The sequence below is a fragment of the Meles meles genome, chromosome 17 (assembly GCF_922984935.1).
Source record: "Meles meles chromosome 17, mMelMel3.1 paternal haplotype, whole genome shotgun sequence".
Classification (NCBI taxonomy): domain Eukaryota; kingdom Metazoa; phylum Chordata; class Mammalia; order Carnivora; family Mustelidae; genus Meles; species Meles meles.
The window spans coordinates 39,472,423-39,488,588 of record NC_060082.1 but is presented as its reverse complement, the minus strand read 5'-3'; positions in this window follow the sequence as shown (position 1 = coordinate 39,488,588).

Below are 16,166 nucleotides of genomic sequence, written 5' to 3'. Positions count from 1 at the left end.
GAAGGAATCACTAACAGTGAATAACATTCCATGGGTTGGTTTGTTTTCATAAGGGGTAGTTCTTCCGAGAAGGTGTAGAATGAGCAGGAAAGCATGCCGCTGGTCCTTTGGACTCCGTGAGAAATGATGCTTGGAGGAGGAGGAGTCTACAGTACGGGGTACTGAGTCTCCCAGCAGATAAGAGGGTTTTGGTGCTGGTCTGCAGAGGCCGGAAAGAGAGGTTTTTGGCTAACCTCCATGGTGCACATGTCTCAGGCAGTTTTTTTTTTTTTTTAATTTTTTTTAATGTTTTTAATATTTTATTTATTTGACAGAGAGAAATCACAACTAGGCAGAGAGGCAGGCAGAGAGAGAAGAGGAAGCAGGCTCCCTGCAGAGCAGAGAGCCCGATGTGGGGCTCGATCCCAGGACCCTGGGATCATGACCTGAGCCGAAGGCAGAGGCTTTAACCCACTGAGCCACCCAGGCGCCCCTCTCAGGCAGCTTCTTAACATTGGTTCTTAAACCTTCAAACCTTCCATGCCTGAGGTCACACCTGTGGAAATTGCAAGTCCCTTTTTGAAACATTAAAGGTATTTTAAATTAGCTTCATTAAATTTTAGATGAGAAATATCAACTTGAGATTTTCCTTGGTCCCCCCTTCCTGCCCAGGGTGAGCTCAGGGGCACTTGTGGTCTGTCCTGCATGCCCTGGCGTCAGGTTCCAGGTGGCTCTGAGCTTCCCTGGCCCTGCGTGCCCTTGAGTCTAGCGGCGTCTGTGCTTGTGGTGGGGATTGGCTGACAGGACCCATGAAGGAGTGACGCTGTGCCCGGAGCAGCCCTGGGAGGCTCTGCAGGAGGCAGGGACTTTGTTGCCTGAATCTTGGCAGAGGTAGGAGGGGAGCTTCCCTGAGATATGTGCCAGGAGGGATAGGCGTTCAGGAGAGAGCTGTATTAAAGCCTGGCATTGTTTCATCTGCTGAGTGGTGTGGGCGGTGTTCACAGCCCTGGCTCCTTCCCCAGATCAAGCTGCTGACCGTGAACTTAGGGCTTCCTGCTGCTTGAGAGGGAGTGGTGTTCCCAGACTCTGGAGGAAGCCACCCCTTGGCCCTTTCCAGCTGCGTGGGGTTCTGGGGCCACAGGGTCGGGCCTTTCAGGTCTGCCTCCACCTTCCTCTGCAACCACTGGCTGGTGGGTTGATTTCTTTTTTGATTCAAGAGAAGGGAAGAAAGCCCTGACTTTTGCTCTCCTATCTTGAGTGCAGTTTGTAAGTATTTTAAATCTTAGATCCTAATCACTGAGAAACATGCATTCTGCGTGGGAACATTACATAAGGAAGAATCTTTGAGGTGACCATGGAGGTCAGGGCTGTCATAGAAGGTGCTGGTGGTACCCGAGGGGGCGTCCTCTTGGCAGTGTCCATGCGTTCTCTGCCCCAAAGCACCTGCCACTCTTCCTAGAGACCTGCTGTCATGGTACTGTGGAATCGCGCAAGACGTTCAATCTCGCATCCACGACTGGACATCCTCGTTTGGACTCTTTCTGGTCCAGGAGCCGCTTCAGTGAACAGGCTTGGAGCCACGTGGGAGGAAGCTGCCTTTCTGTGTTTCTCAGGGAGGAGCGTTCTGCGGCTGCCTGTCCTGTGCCCTCTGTCCTTCCGTAGGAGCACATGGGTCGTCTGACCTCCCCAAATGCTCCTCAGTTTAATCTTAGCGACTTCTGGGCTGTTGGAGTGAGTGTTGTTGTCCTGAGTCCTTACTTGGCCTCGACAAGAGGACGGTATAATGGGCACAGTCAGAGGTCACCCTAGAAGGTCTGCATTACAGGACTGGATCCCTGTTGGGTGGACGTTGTTGGACTGCAGTTCTCAGGGGTGTGCGTGTGTTTTGGAATTCTGTGTTTGTTAGCAACAAGATATGCTCTTCTTTTAGGAGTGTTTCTTTTTTGGGAAAATGAAGTGTTTCTAACGAAAGTGAATGAGCTAGAAGGAAAATTCTATCTCGAGACATCTGTAGTTCATGCAAAATATCCCAAACTCAATTACAGGATTTACATATTTTCATAGAAATTCCTTTTTTGGCTTGCTTGATAAGGCTGAATGAGGAAGCCTCCCGCAGTCTGTAATTATGGAAATGCACAGAAAGCCTCTCCTCGGAGCTGGGGGGCAGAGCGTGGGTGTGTCAGGACCGGGCAGGCGGCCGCTGGGCCCTGTGGCACTGGCGGGAAGCTTTCTGTGGCCTCGCCTCTGGGAGGTGTTTTCAGATCCTCCTTTACTTGACCTGAACAAAAACCAGCACCACCACACTTCCTGCCAACCTGTTGGGCCCAAGAGCAGGCATCAGAGGGTCCGGAGAGCTGGTGTGGAGCTCTGTGTTTTGTTTCTGGGGACGTGGGAGGCCGTGAGTTGGCTTTCGGGTGAGAAGGACAACCTCCACTGTCTCTGCCGTTTCCATGAGGAGATTTGGAACATGAGATACATTTTCCTTCCCGGGCCTACCAGATCAATAGGCCAAACACATTCAGTAGAATAGCACAATAGAAAAAATTTAAAGGTGATTTTTTTCTTATGGTCCAGACGGGTTAGTCTCTCATGTTCTCTTGCTTTGCTAAAGATTATAAGGCTAGAAATGTGTGTACATGTCCTCAGAAGATGATGCAGAGCTCTTTGCCAAAGATGTAAACACAGACAGCCCACAAAATGTGGGCTTTATAATCTGGGAGTGAGCCTCTTAGAGCAGTGGGGACAGAAATTATGCTTTTGAAGTTATGGTTTGGGACGCCTATGGGGGCTCAGTCAGTTGGGCGTCTGCCTTCAGCTCAAGTCATGATCCCAGAATCCTGGGATCGAGTCCTGCCTCGGGCTCCCTGCTCGAAGCTGGGAGCTTGCTTCTCCCTCTGCCCCTCCTCTTGCTTGTGCACGCAAGACCTCTTTCTCTCTCTTAAAATCTTTAAAAAAAAAAAAAAAAAGTTATGGCCGATTTAAACACACACAACGCTGTGTTTTATTTCATAGAAGTTCTGAATGATGGGCCAGGCTCAGTTTCAGGAGTGGAGGAAACTGGTCACAACTAGTCTTAAAGCAACAAGTTGCAGATTACTGCTTAGCTCAAATCATCCATGATCCCAGATGGCAGAGGGTCTTACTGTCGGGGAGTATTACCTTCCAAGCTTGGCGTCCCACTTCCAGAGGGGGAAGTGGACGGGAGGGTGAGCTGTGAAGCCGGGCTGGCCTTCGGAGCACATAGGATTAGGCACCCCCGGGTCTTATGCCCAAGTTTCCAATAGGAGAGAAAGGAAAGGCCCCGCAGGAGGCCCCGGCGGATGGGAGCAGTGCCTGTGCATGGCATGGTGCCCTCAGGTGGCCGTGGGAATGGTCGTGAAGTGTGCTCTGTGTGCACGGGACGCACGTAGAACGTCTACAGCCAAGGAGGCTCAGTTTCCAGAAGAACACCCGGCGAGTCCCAGGACCCGATGGGATGGAGCTTTGCGGCCTCACATTGTGTCCAGCGCCGCATCACTGGGACCCACCCCCCTTCTCTTTCCTCTGCAGCTTTGCTGTTTCAACTGCTCCGCCTTAATTAAGCTGCTTGCTTTCCGTAGTTCTTTTGAAATAATCGAGATAATTCAGAGGAGACGTGTGTTCATTGTACCAGCTCCTCTTCGTTTTCCAAGACGGTGTGAGAGACTTGTGTTCCGCTGTACAGGTGGTGATTCTGTCCTGAGAATATACTCAGTTCTTTTTTTTTTTTTTTTAAGATTTTATTTATTTGACAGGGAGCATGAGCAGGGGGCGTGGGAGAGGAAGAGAAACAGGCTCCTCGCTGAGCAGAGCCCAATGTGGGGCTCAATCCCAGCACCCTGGGATTATGACCTGAGCCAAAGGCAGATGCCTAACAACAGAGCCCCCCAGGCACCCCAGAATACACTCCGTTCTGCGGCACCATAACCTCAGTAGTTAGGCACCAACTCTTGGTTTAGGCTCAAGTCATGATCTCAGGGTCCTGGGACTGAGCCCCATGTCAGGCTCCGTGTTCAGCACCGAGCCTGCTTCTCTCTCTCTGCCCTTGCCCCTGCTTGCATTCTCTTCCTCTCTTTTCTCTCAAATAAAAACTTAAAAAAATATGCCCACTCTGGAAGCTTCAAGAGCTTTCTGTGGGTACCTTCTGCATGTCACCCCGCCGCTGGGGAGGGTGTCAGGCTATCTGCGTCCAAGCCCAGTGCCACCCTTCCCTCTGTACCCCAGAGTGCTCGGGGATCTCAGCACTGTCTTGGCTGCGATGACCAGTGCCGCAGCCCAGACTCCCTGGGAGCCCGTCGGGTCAGTGAGCAGCTATGCACACACCCACGTTTTTCTCTGGGCCTCCCGGATGCCCTGTGCTCTGGACCACCGACCGTGTCTAGTGTGCGATCCAAGGTTGGGGCCAGTGCAGCGTCTCTCGGTGCCGTGAGCTTCTAAAACCCAAGGCAGGTCCTCGACCCCATGTCATTAACAAGGACTCCACATCGGACGTCCGTCCAGCCAAGGGTGTCTGGATGTGGTTAGTATGGGGCTCGCTGGCACATTGGCATGGAGGACGCGACGGTTTGGTGGTTTCAGTTCCTGCGCAGCGTCGTCGTTCTGAAGTCAGGCGAGCCAGGGAAGGCACAGCCCCCTGCAGTGCCCCGACCTACTAGAGCAACTTCCTCTTCCTTCCCTCATGGCCTCTAACTAGGCTGAGGTTCCTGACCTCTCCTCTCTGGGTCAAATGCCTGAGAATCCCCCAAGGTGGGCAGAAGGGGAGGGTTGGCGAGGCACACAGCAATCCCGAGCTGCCCTCGGCCTCCTGTGTCTTTTCATGCTTCTGGTTCCAGGTTAAATCCTGTCATTCGACACAGGCCCGCTCAGGGGACCAGTTTGCCAGGCCCCTGGTCCCAAGGAATGCACTGCCCTGGAGCTTCTTGTGAGGTGTGATATCCCGGGATGTGGGCTGGCAGTTGTGACCGCAGGATGCCTTGGGGCGGCCGAGTGACCTGCAAGACATTGGGACTAGTGTTTAGTGCTTCTGTTATCAGCTGGAAGGTTCAGTGTTTGGGAATTCGGAGCCCATCCCAGCCCCAGCTTCGTGGTGGTTCTGTGCTGAGAGAGACCCAGCTGCAGGGGCTCGGGGTCCCCGCCACAGACATGCCAGGCTGGCTGTGACATTGGGTGTCCCAGACTCAAGAGTGCCTCTCTGACCCTCCCTGGCAGCTGCAGACCCGACATGGGGGAGCACGGGGGTGCATGGCTGGGCACGTGGCTGGGCACGGAACTGCAGGGTTCAGCCTCCGGAGATACCAGCCCACTGGTAAGAGGCTGGTCAAGGCTGCTGCCTGTCACTGTCCCCTGACAGGGCCACCCGAGCCCCAGGAAAGGGTACGGCCAGGATCCCCCACTGTGTTGGCTTCTTTTTTAATTGAAGTAAAACGCAGACGGCACATATGTGAGCACACACAGCTCGCCAAGGCAGCACACAAAACCAACTTGACCAGCACCCAGCTTAGGAAATGACATCACCATGACCGCAGAACCCCCTAGTGCCCCCTCCCAGCCACCGTCTGTGCCCACAGGAGACCTCATTTGTGCTTATGTAAGTGCAGTGGTGCTTTTCCGGGTCTCATTTCTTTCCCTCCCTGTTCCGTGTGTGATGGCGCAAACCCCAGCTGGAGGCTCTCACAGGCAGCTACACTCTGAATGTTCCAGCACTTGTCTGCCGACCCTGTGGGTGCTTCTCCGGGTGTCAGCTGCTGGGAGCAGCAGTGCTGGCCCTAGTATGCTGGGGATCACCTTCAGGGGCAGCTCATCCCGCTTGAGTCCTGGCATGGCTGCCCTGTGTGGCCGCCTCTAGCAGAGGAGGGGAGCCCGGTCCAGCTGGTTTGCAAATGTGAGGGAGCTCAGCCCGCCCCTGTGCCCAAGGGTGGTGGGGACCCTGGTGAGCCACATCTGCTGACCTTACAGAGCATAATGGGTGCTGCCTGGAGGGGATAGGAAGGGGCTTCCTGGCGCCCAGCAGCCAGCCGGGCTGGGGGTGGGCTGAGGGATAAAAGCCGCAGGCAGAGGCGTGCTCAGAGGGGGCCTCCGAGCGGAGGGAGAGAATTGGGGAGCACGCACAGAGGCCCCCCAGACCGCAGCACGGGCCACACCAGACTGGTTTCTGCAGAGGTTCAGAGGTCCCCATGAGATACAGAGCGAATCCGATGTTTACAGGGTATCTCGAGTTTCTAGGACCGCGCGGTTTGCAGAAGTTGTACGAGTGTGCGGGAACAGTCAACCCCCGGCCAGGAGGATCTGCTGTCACAGCCGCAGCTCCATGTCCTGGAGAGGAGGATCTGTCCGTGGCCACGGCGGCTCCCTGGGGACCACAGGTGGTGCTGCTCCCATGGCTGCTCTCCGGCTGCATCGGGGCAGGTGCCAATCGGGCTCCCGCCGGATGTCCCAAGGGCCGTCTGCCAGCCCCAGAGGAGGACACGGTGGCTGTTGCAGTCTGCACACCTGCTGCTCGCACTGGGACAGTGGCCTGGGCTCCAAGAGGGCACAGCGCACTCAGTGCCACCAGGTGTCAGACCTGTGCGCAGAGGCCAAGAAGCCTTGTCTGCACGCTGAAATAGCTGCTCAGTCTCCCCATTCAGGGGTGGGACACTCACCACCTCCAAAAGCCTTCTGCCAGATGGTCTCAGGTAAGGACTCCGAGGGCAGGCGGCCAGACACAGTGCCAATGTGCTGGAAGTTTCCAGCGGGGCATCAGGCCTCTCCAAAGACCCCCATCAGTGCTGTCCTACCCCATGGCCACACATGGGGCTGGAGATAGGGAATCTGGGCTGGCCTTGGGCTCTGGGAGCAGGTGTTAGAGGCCCCAAATGCCAAGTCACCAGGACAGGTGGGGCGGCCGCCCCTCCTCTCCCAGCAGCCTCTCGCAGTCTCTGCACACTGGACAGTTGGTCCTGGGGCGCCCCCACACCCAGGGCTGCTGGGCGCATCTCTAGAGCCCAGCACCCACGTGCACGTGCCACCTGCAGAGTCTCCTGACTCCAGGAGAGCGGCTGTGCTGGCGCACTGCCCTTTGTGGCCCCACCTCCCCTGAGACTGCATGAGCCCCTCACCATTCCTCTGGTTTCCGTCCTGCCCCAGCTGGGCCAGGCACCCCCTCACATAGCCCGCCTGCCCTTTCCCCCCTTTCGGCTGCATACAGGCCCCAGCTGCGACCACACTGCGTGCAGTTCAGAGCAAGTCTGCCCTACTCCCTGCTGTATCCGAAACCGAGTCTGCATTCCTTACATGCCTGCCCAGCGTCTAGTCCCCTTCTGTAGGATGGGAGGTGGGAGCATGGCAGAGACCATCTGTTGCCGTTTGATAAGCACCAAAAGCAGCAAAGTAGAAGCAAGTAGGTGGGACATCAAATTCAAAAGCTTTTGCACAGCAAAGGAAACGACAAGATGAAAAGGCAATCTACAGAATGGGTGAAAATATTTGCAAACCATGTATCTGACAAGGGGCTAATAATCCAAAATAAAAAGAACTCACACAACTCCATAGCAAAAAAATCTGATTTTAAAATGAGCAGAGAGGACGTCTGGGTGGCTCAGTTGGTTAAGCATCTGCCTTCAGTTCAGGTCATGGTCCCAAGGTCCTGGGACTGAGTCCCACATCGGGCTCCCTGCTCTGCGGGGAGTCTGCCTCCCCCTTTGCTCCCCACTTGTGCTCTCTCTTACTATCTCTGTCTCTCAAATAAATAAATAAAATCTTTAAAAAGATAAAAATGAGCATTGGATCGGAGTAGACATTTTTCCAGAGAAGACATACAGAGAGCCAACAGATGCATGAGAAGATGGCGAACATCACTAATCATGAGGGAAACACAAATCACAACCACGGTGATAGCCCACCTCACCTCTGTCGGGATGGCTAAAATCAGCAACACAGAGATAACAGGTGTCGGTGAAGATGCAGAGAAAGGGGAGCCCTCATGCACAGTTGGTGGAAATGCAAGCTGGTGCAAGCCAGTGTGGAAATCAGTGTGAAGTTTGCTCAAAAAATTAAAAGTAATGGCAATGATCCAGTAATGGCGCTTCTGGATATTTCTCCGAGGAAAACGAAAACACTACTTCGAAAAGCTACCTGCACCTCCACATTCACTGCAGCATTATTGGCAACAGCAAAGACATGGAAGCAACCAGTGTCTATGTGAGGATGAGGGTAGAAAGAAATGTGATTTCATATATGATCACAGGATACTGTTCAGCCATAAGAAAGAATGGAACTCACCATTTGCAAGAACATGGCTGGGCATGAGCACCATCGTGCTGAGTAAAGTCAGAGGAAGACAAATAGCATATGACCTCACTTGTATGTGGAACCTAAAAAACAAAATCCCAAGTTCAGAGATAAAGAGAAGAGATGGGTGGTTGCCAGACATGGGGTGGGGGTGAAATGGATAAAGAAGGTCAAAAAGAACCCCCAGAATAGCCTTTCCCCCCACTTCTTCCCTGCCGCCATGACCCATTTTGTTCAGGTGTCAGTTAAGTTCCCTTTGTGTCAGAAGCAGAGGTCCAGCCTTGGTCCAGTTCTCGACAATGAAGAGGATAACTGTTGGAAACTCTTGGATTGGAGAAAGGCAAATGAGAAACGTTCTACCCTGCCCTGCCCCTCACTTCACTTCCTTGAATGTGATGTGAGTGTATGATCTCCGAGCAACTGCAGCCATCTTGTAGTCATGAGGGTAAGGTCAAGAGAATCTCAGAGACCACAGAACTGATGCTACTGAGTCACTGAACTAATCAGTAACCACCTTCCTCCATACTTAAAAGAAAAACCAAGCCACTGCTAGTCAGAGTTTCTATTATAGGAGCAAGGTGCTGGCGGAGTGCAGAGGAAGGCATGAAGGACAAGGGAGACTTTGTGGCCGAGGTGGCATCTGATACCAGCCTTGGAGGGTAGATGTGTGAAGGGCATCCCAGGCTGGGAGTACTGAGGCTCAAGAACACAGAAGCTACAGAAGGCTTCCAGGTTTGGGTAATTCATGTGGAGATTGGAGTGCAGATATGAATTTCATCTCCTTGGGGTAGATACAAAGGAGCGTGATTACTGGATGGTCTGGGAAGAGTATGTTTCGTAAGAAGGTGCCAAAATATCTTCCAAAGTGGCTGCACCGTTTTGGATCCCCACCAGCAAGTGGGTGTCCTGCTGGTCCCCCTGCTCCCCAGCATTGGCTGTTGCCTGTGGATTCCCGCCATCCTAATAGGTGTGTTGGGAAGTGGCCATTTTGATACAGGGATATTCAAAGTGCTCTAAAACACAAATTGTCAAATAGTCGCTTTCTCCAAGATGAAAGTAATTGTTTCTTATTCTGATTAGAAAGTAACAAGATAGGGGTGCCTGGGTGGCTCAGTGGGTTAAAGCCTCTGCCTTCGGCTCAGGTCATGATCCCAGAGTCCTGGGATTGAGTCCCACATCGGGCTCTCTGCTCAGCAGGGAACCGGCTTCCCCCTCTCTCTCTGTCCTCTGCCTGCCTCTCTACCTACTTGTGATCTCTGTCTGTCAAATAAATAAATAAAATCTTTAAAAAAAAAAAAAAGAAAGTAACAAGATAGCACTGAAGGATAAGACAACACAAAAATTATATGGGGGCACCTGGGTGGCTCAGTGGGTTAAGCCTTTGCTTTCAGCTCGGGTCAGGATCCCAGGGTCCTGGGATCACCCCACATCGGGCTCTCTGCTCAGCAGGGAGCCTGCTTCCCTCTCTCTCTCTGCCTGCCTCTCTACCTACTTGTGATCTCTGTCTGTCAAATAAAATCTTTTTAAAAATTACATGCATATATGTTTTATGTATATGCTTTATATATATATATATATATATGCTTTATACATATTTAAGTTACAGTTCTACGCCCCAGGCATGACCATCGGTAAGGTACTTGCTACATACTTTCCCAAGTCATATTCTGTTGCTGTTTTAGTACCTTTAAAAAAACCTAATACTCTAGTTAAGACTCATTTCTACAAAAACAGATCCATGTCCTCTTGTTTAATTGTTGTGAAACATTTTGTTATTAGGATCCTGGATAGTTACTTCATCAACATACTGTTGATGGCCTTTGGATGATCTTGTTTCGCACTATTAGAACAGTGCAGCCCTGTGGAATCAGGATTATAGAAACACATGTTAAACTTACTGAATCAAACCAGAGAAATGTTGCTTGTGTCAATGAAAGACCAAGGGAAGTCTCAGGCTTGGGGTGTAAGTGGCTTGAAGACTTTATTCTATGCTTTGGATTCTCAGGCTGTCCATCTCCCTCATGGTGACAAGGTGGCTGCCAGAAGCCTTCTCAGAAGAAAAAGCAAGCTCCTTTAAAAAGACAAAAAATCAGTTCCTGCAAAATCTGAATAAAATCTCTTTTTTGCTAATTGACCTGGCTTGGCCATGTGTCAACCCTGAGCCAGTCATTATGGCCAGCAGGCTGCTCTGACGGACCAGGCGGTGGAGCCCCTTACTGGGGGACGGTGGCTGCTAGGAGGAGGAAACACAATGTCCTCATGAACATCTTTATGTGCACAAGACACTTCCACTGCGTATAGTTGTTTGCAAGGATGGACTCTAAAGAGGATATGCTGACTTAACATATTTGCACATGTACCATCTTCCTCCATATGCCCAAAGGACTTTTCTCCGCCAGTGCGGTGTTGCTCTTTTGATTAGGATCCTGCATTAGGGTTCTCCAGAGAAATAGAACCAACTGGATATGTGTATATACACATATAAGGAATATGATATGTAGATATATCATGTATTACATGCTCCTGTGATTACAGAGGCTGACAAGTCCCTGGATCTGCAGTCAGTGAGCTGGACACCCAGGAGGGCTGATGTTATAGTTCTGATCTAAAGGCCACCAGGCTCAGGACCCAAGAAGGACTGGTTTCAGTTCAAGTCTGAAGACAGGAAAAAGCTAATGTTCCAGCTCAGAAACAGTCAAGCAGGAAGATTTCCTCTCTTCCTCTGGGGCTTCAGCTTTTTTGTTCTGTTCAGGCCTTCAACTGATTGGATTAGGCCCACCCACTTTGGGAAGGCAATCTGCTTTACTGAGTCTGCTGATTTAAATGTTAATCTCATGGAGAAATGCCCTCACAGAGGCAACCAGAATACTATTTGACCAAATGTCTGAGCACCCAATGGTCGAGGCAACTTGACATATAAAATTCACCGGCAGAGATATGTCTTCCTGATGATTTTCCCTGGGTTGCCAAAGTCCTGGCGGACACTTTGGAAATGGGACTTTTTCCCTAAGCCAGCTCAAAATGCCAACCTTCGGCTTCATCCCCCATTAAGAGAAAGGGGCATTGTGTAAGCATTTGTGTCCTTCCCCACCCTGACCGGAAAGAGGTTTTGCTCCCATTCCATTGCCAAGAAGAAGAGGTGAACTTCAAGTATCAGCTGCCGTGTGTCATTCCCCAGACCCTTTTACTTTCCTGCCTATGCCTGCCTGTCCTCCACAGAGGGGACCCCGTCCTGGGAGCTCTCAGCCTCGTGGGTGCCCTGCTCAGGGAGTGGGAACAAGGGGGGACAGTGAGGACCAGCTTGAGACACCTGAGGCCAGGTGAGCAGAGGAGACTGTTGGGGAGAGAGACAGCCTTGGCTCTGTCACTGTCCCCACCCCTGCTCACTGGCCACAGCACCTGAGGTTTGCATTCTGGGGGTGGGTCACTAGACCCACTCCATCTTCCAGGAGGGCAGGTGAGGCTTGGGGGAAGGGCTGCAGGTTCAGGGACGGACCATCCCCGTCCCGCCTGCTCTGCGGCGGCTCTTGGGCGCCCCCTGGCAGCCACCAGCCGTTTGACAGTTAAGGAAACTGAGGCTGAGGTGTGCACAGTGGAAGTGACAGAAATGGGACATGCAGCCTGGCTCTTTGCACGGTTGGCACTGAGTCCAAGAGAGCTGACGGGACCTCGAAGCGTGTCCAGGGTAGGTGTGGAGCCGTCCTGGGCCCAGCTGACCTGACACCTCCTGGGAATGATGTTGGGTCCTGGGTACCCCACTTGGGGGAAGTCACCAGCAAATGGCATGTCCGGACTGAGAGGCCAGGATGAGGGAGGACTTGGGGGGCAGGAGGGCCACGAGGAGGAGGGTTGAGGTGCCTGGCTTCTGAGGCCGTGGTGTCCCTGTGGTTGGGGACAGGGGACAGACTGTGGGAGTGAATCCCACCTGAGCACATGACTAGAGAGCTGCAGTCCTGTGGGAGAGGATGAGGCGAGCATGGAGACGTGTCCCCCACCCCTGGGTGATGAGGGACTGCATCCTGACCCCCAGCAAGGGAGGGGGAATGAAGTGCAGGGCAGGCAGGGACAGGTGCCTGGGAGAACTAGGTTTGGTTTCCTTGCTGTTCCCCTGGGTCTCTCTAGGTGTTTTGATTTTAGTGGATGTCTCTCCGTTGAGTGGACACTGAGGCCACCAGGGGTGGGGAGCCCCATTCCTGCTTGGGTGCTGGGGGATGACCCTCCCCTTGTATACTGTTGGATCCGGGCTCTCCAACCTTGCCTCCTTCAGTCACTGGCTGGAGGGGCCAACAAGATGACCTTGACCGTGGCTCCAGAGCTGGAGCCAATCCCCACCTCAGGTTAGCCAGCGGCGGACCACCCTCCCCCTGGTCTCCGAGTTGGTCCCAGTGGCCTGGTTGGACCTCACAGCCCGGGGCTCCCCTGAGAGGCCACCCAGCATGGGGTCTGCCCCCGGGGAGGGAGCTGCAGGCTTCACAGCCCTCCTGGGTGCCCCCACCCCAGTCCCAGTGCATAGGGGCGCTCTCCCAGCTGTCCAAGCCCCACACCCCCAGTAAAGGCCGGGCTGATGACTCAGGCAGGCCCACCCCTCTCGTCTCACATCCAGCAGAGATGGCCTGAGTAGGAGCCTCTGTGTGACCGGCAGGGGCAGCTCGGGGAGGAAGAGGTGTGTGGGAAGGGCCACTGCCTTTGTCAGGGTGACAGAGCTGGACCCGAGCCTCTCACTCTCCTCCAGCCTGTCCTTGCCCACAGCCCAGGCCCAGTGTGCTGGCTACCTGCTGGCCGCAGGTCGCTCTGCCCGCTGGTGTGTGTCCCCTCTTCCCCGCTATGCCTGTGGGAAGGGCCGGCTGCAGGCTTGGGGTTGCTGGGGGCCCCCACTTGTAGAGCAGGTAGCAGGAGTCACCCCAGGTCACCCAGCAGCAGCCAGCTGACCGCTGGTTGGGAATCAGGAGCTCCTGACATCCAGTCTGGGGTTGAAAACAGCTGCAAGTGCCCACCGCTGAGCAGGCTGCCCCCCAGCCTGCCAGTGACCTCCTTCCTCTGAGCTCGAACTGGGACGGGAGGGCCATGCATGTGCTGAGAAACGTCTACACACGAGGTGCTGTGCGGAGTGCCACGAACACATGGAGAGAGTGCGCCCAGCGCTGGGGGCACGGACCAGCTCTGCAGACACAGATGCCCATCTTCATGCTGCCTTATTTACACCTGACTTCTTTCCTTTGGCTACACAACCTGACGATCTCTCTCCGGGCTCCCAGGGAGCTTTTGGCAGCCGGGCCCCAAATGCCCCAGCGAGGCTGGTGTAACGGCAGGTGCACTCCCACCTGGAGGCCAGCCCGGGGCGGGGTCCCCCCCTTGGGGTTCACCAGCAGCTGTCCCAAGCCAAGACGAGCCTGTACCTCAGACAAGAGTGAAGGGATCCGAGAAGTCCAGGTGTCCCGAGGTTCCTCAGCAACATGTCCTTGTGGAGCACCCCCCGAGTAAACGGAGGGATGGGGGTCCCCAGAGACAGAGGGCAGAGCCCGCAGGGGCAGGGGCCCTGGGTTCGTCAGCCGGTTCTGCGTGACGAAGTACCCCCCGATGGGGTGTCTCAGTCGGGAGGCTGGAAGGCCGAGACCAAGGCTGGAAGGGCAGGTTGGCTCCTCCTGATGGCCATCTTCTTCTGTGTCTTCTCCGTCTTCCCTCCCTCTGTACCCAAACCCACACTTCCCACGAGTACAGCCGTGGTATGGGACTCAGCCCACCCCACTGACCTCGCCGCCTGCCCCTGGACTGCCTCTTGCAGATGGTCTAGAAGGGAAGAGAGCAGCTCAGCTCCCTGCTGTGTTTCTTCCCCTAGTGTCTCCTTTCCTGCTCATACACAGCACCTCACTTCCGACGCCTCTGGTCCCCAACAGTGTGGGCTTCTCCTGCCAGCAAGCAATTCTGCGACACCAGCTGGGTGTCCCACGATAGAACTCCATTCTGATGCTGGCGACCCACCCAGCACCCAGTGGGTGTTGTGCCACTCAGGGTTCAGTCCTGCTAGGTGGCCCTTCACGTCAGACCCACAAATCAGGGAGGTTCCCACACCCCCTTCTGGGGGCGGGGGTGATTAACTGTCTGGAATGGCTCAGGGAACACAGAGAAGCACTGACTTGCTTCCCCATCTATTACAGGAGGGGACTGACAACCAGAGGAAGGGGCATGTGGTGCAAGGTCCATGTGAGCGCCAGGCCCTGGAGGGGTGCACCACCTTCCCCGCACCTCCAGAACCTACTACTGGCGTTTTATGGAGGGCCTCATCGTGGAGGCATGACTGCTCACTAAGTCCATTTCCAGCCCGTCTCCTAATTGTGGCTTGGTCTCTCCTGTGACGGCCTCCACCTGGGACCCCACTCAGAGTCGCCTCCTTAGAACAAGACACCCTCCTGTCCCCCAGGAAATGCCAAGTGTTCTGGGAGCCCCACCTGGGTCAGGAGCCAGGGGCTGAGAGACCAATTTGCTATTTGCTATTTGCTTCACAGACCCACTCTCCAAATGAGGTCACGTCCTGGGGTACGGGGGGCTAGGAGTTCAGGGAGGACACAAACCAACCCCTGGTTCACCCCAGCTCCATATTGCCATAGTTACCAGCATCAAGGGCGGGGAGCTCGTGGTCTGGACAGAGACTCTGGATCTCTGGGGAGCAGAGTTCCCTGGGTAGGAGCCCCTAGGCCACACCAAGCATGAGGTGTGTGATCCCCTGGGGAGCCAGCAGAATGCCCGAACACTTGGGGCAAGCAGCGGGGCACAGGACGGAAACATGGGAGAAGAAAGGGCTTGGGTCTGTTCCTGGCCCAGAAATACCCATGCATGCTCCTGCGGGTGCCCAGGCAGCCAAGCGGGTGACCTGCCTTCTTTCTGGTGGGTGGGGGAGGGGACAGGGCTGAGGGTTGGGGGGAAGGGGGATGGCGGTAGCAGCTTCCCCTGGGAACTCCAACTTGCAAGGCCCCTCCTGTCTTGGAGGCTTGGGGTGTGGAGCTGGCAAGTCCCTCGGGGGTCCCCTGGCGAAAGCCCCCTCCTACTCCTGCCCAGTAACCCCTCCAGGGGTCAGGGCCTCATCTGGGGAGCACACAGCTCTTCTGGGCCATGGCGAGGCACCTGCTGTTCAGTTCCGTGTGTTTCTGGAAGGAGCCAAGGAGCAGATACATGGTTTTGAAGAAGCTCCTGCCTGCTCCCCAGTGGCCGCGCCTTCTCAGTTAGGGGTCTCCCACCCTAACTTCTGGCTGGAGCATCTCCTGGCCCAGGGCCCATGAGATCATCCCCACCTTCGAGCGCTCGGCCCCCTTACCCCTCAGGAAGGACCAGCAGGTGGAACGCAAGTCTCTTGCTGGAGATGGTTCCTTTCTTCTGGTTTGGAAGAATGAGCAAGAGAGAGCACAAATCGTGCCGTCCGTGGGGGCCAGAAAGCTCCTTCTCCTTTTCTCGGGTGGGACAGCCAGTTCTGGCCTCTGACCTCGAGAAGCCTCTTCTCCCCAGCCCTACAGGCCTCTCTCTACGGCATCCTTGCCCCAGCATCCTCCAGGGACAGAGGGGAATGGGCTCCAGCCCGCCCCGTGCTGCCTCTGCACTGTTCCCCAGGGCTGGGCACAGCTTCTCCGAGGTCCTGCGCCACAGTGGCTCTGCCCTGCCCTCTTTCGGAGGCTACATGCCAGCCCTCACCCTGACCCAGAGCCAGCCTCCACCCTGACATTGAACCGGGGCAGGAAGTGGGCAGTGGCTCTGGCGGCTCAGCAGGTGTTTACCGTCCTGGGGTCCTGGGCCAGGGAGATCTTGACCTCGCTCCATGCCTCTCCTCTGGTGGCTTTCAGGGTCAGGACCCAAAGAAGTGGGACGCAGGGCTTGATCAGAAAGGCTTTGCATGAAGTTGGTGCTTATGTGAC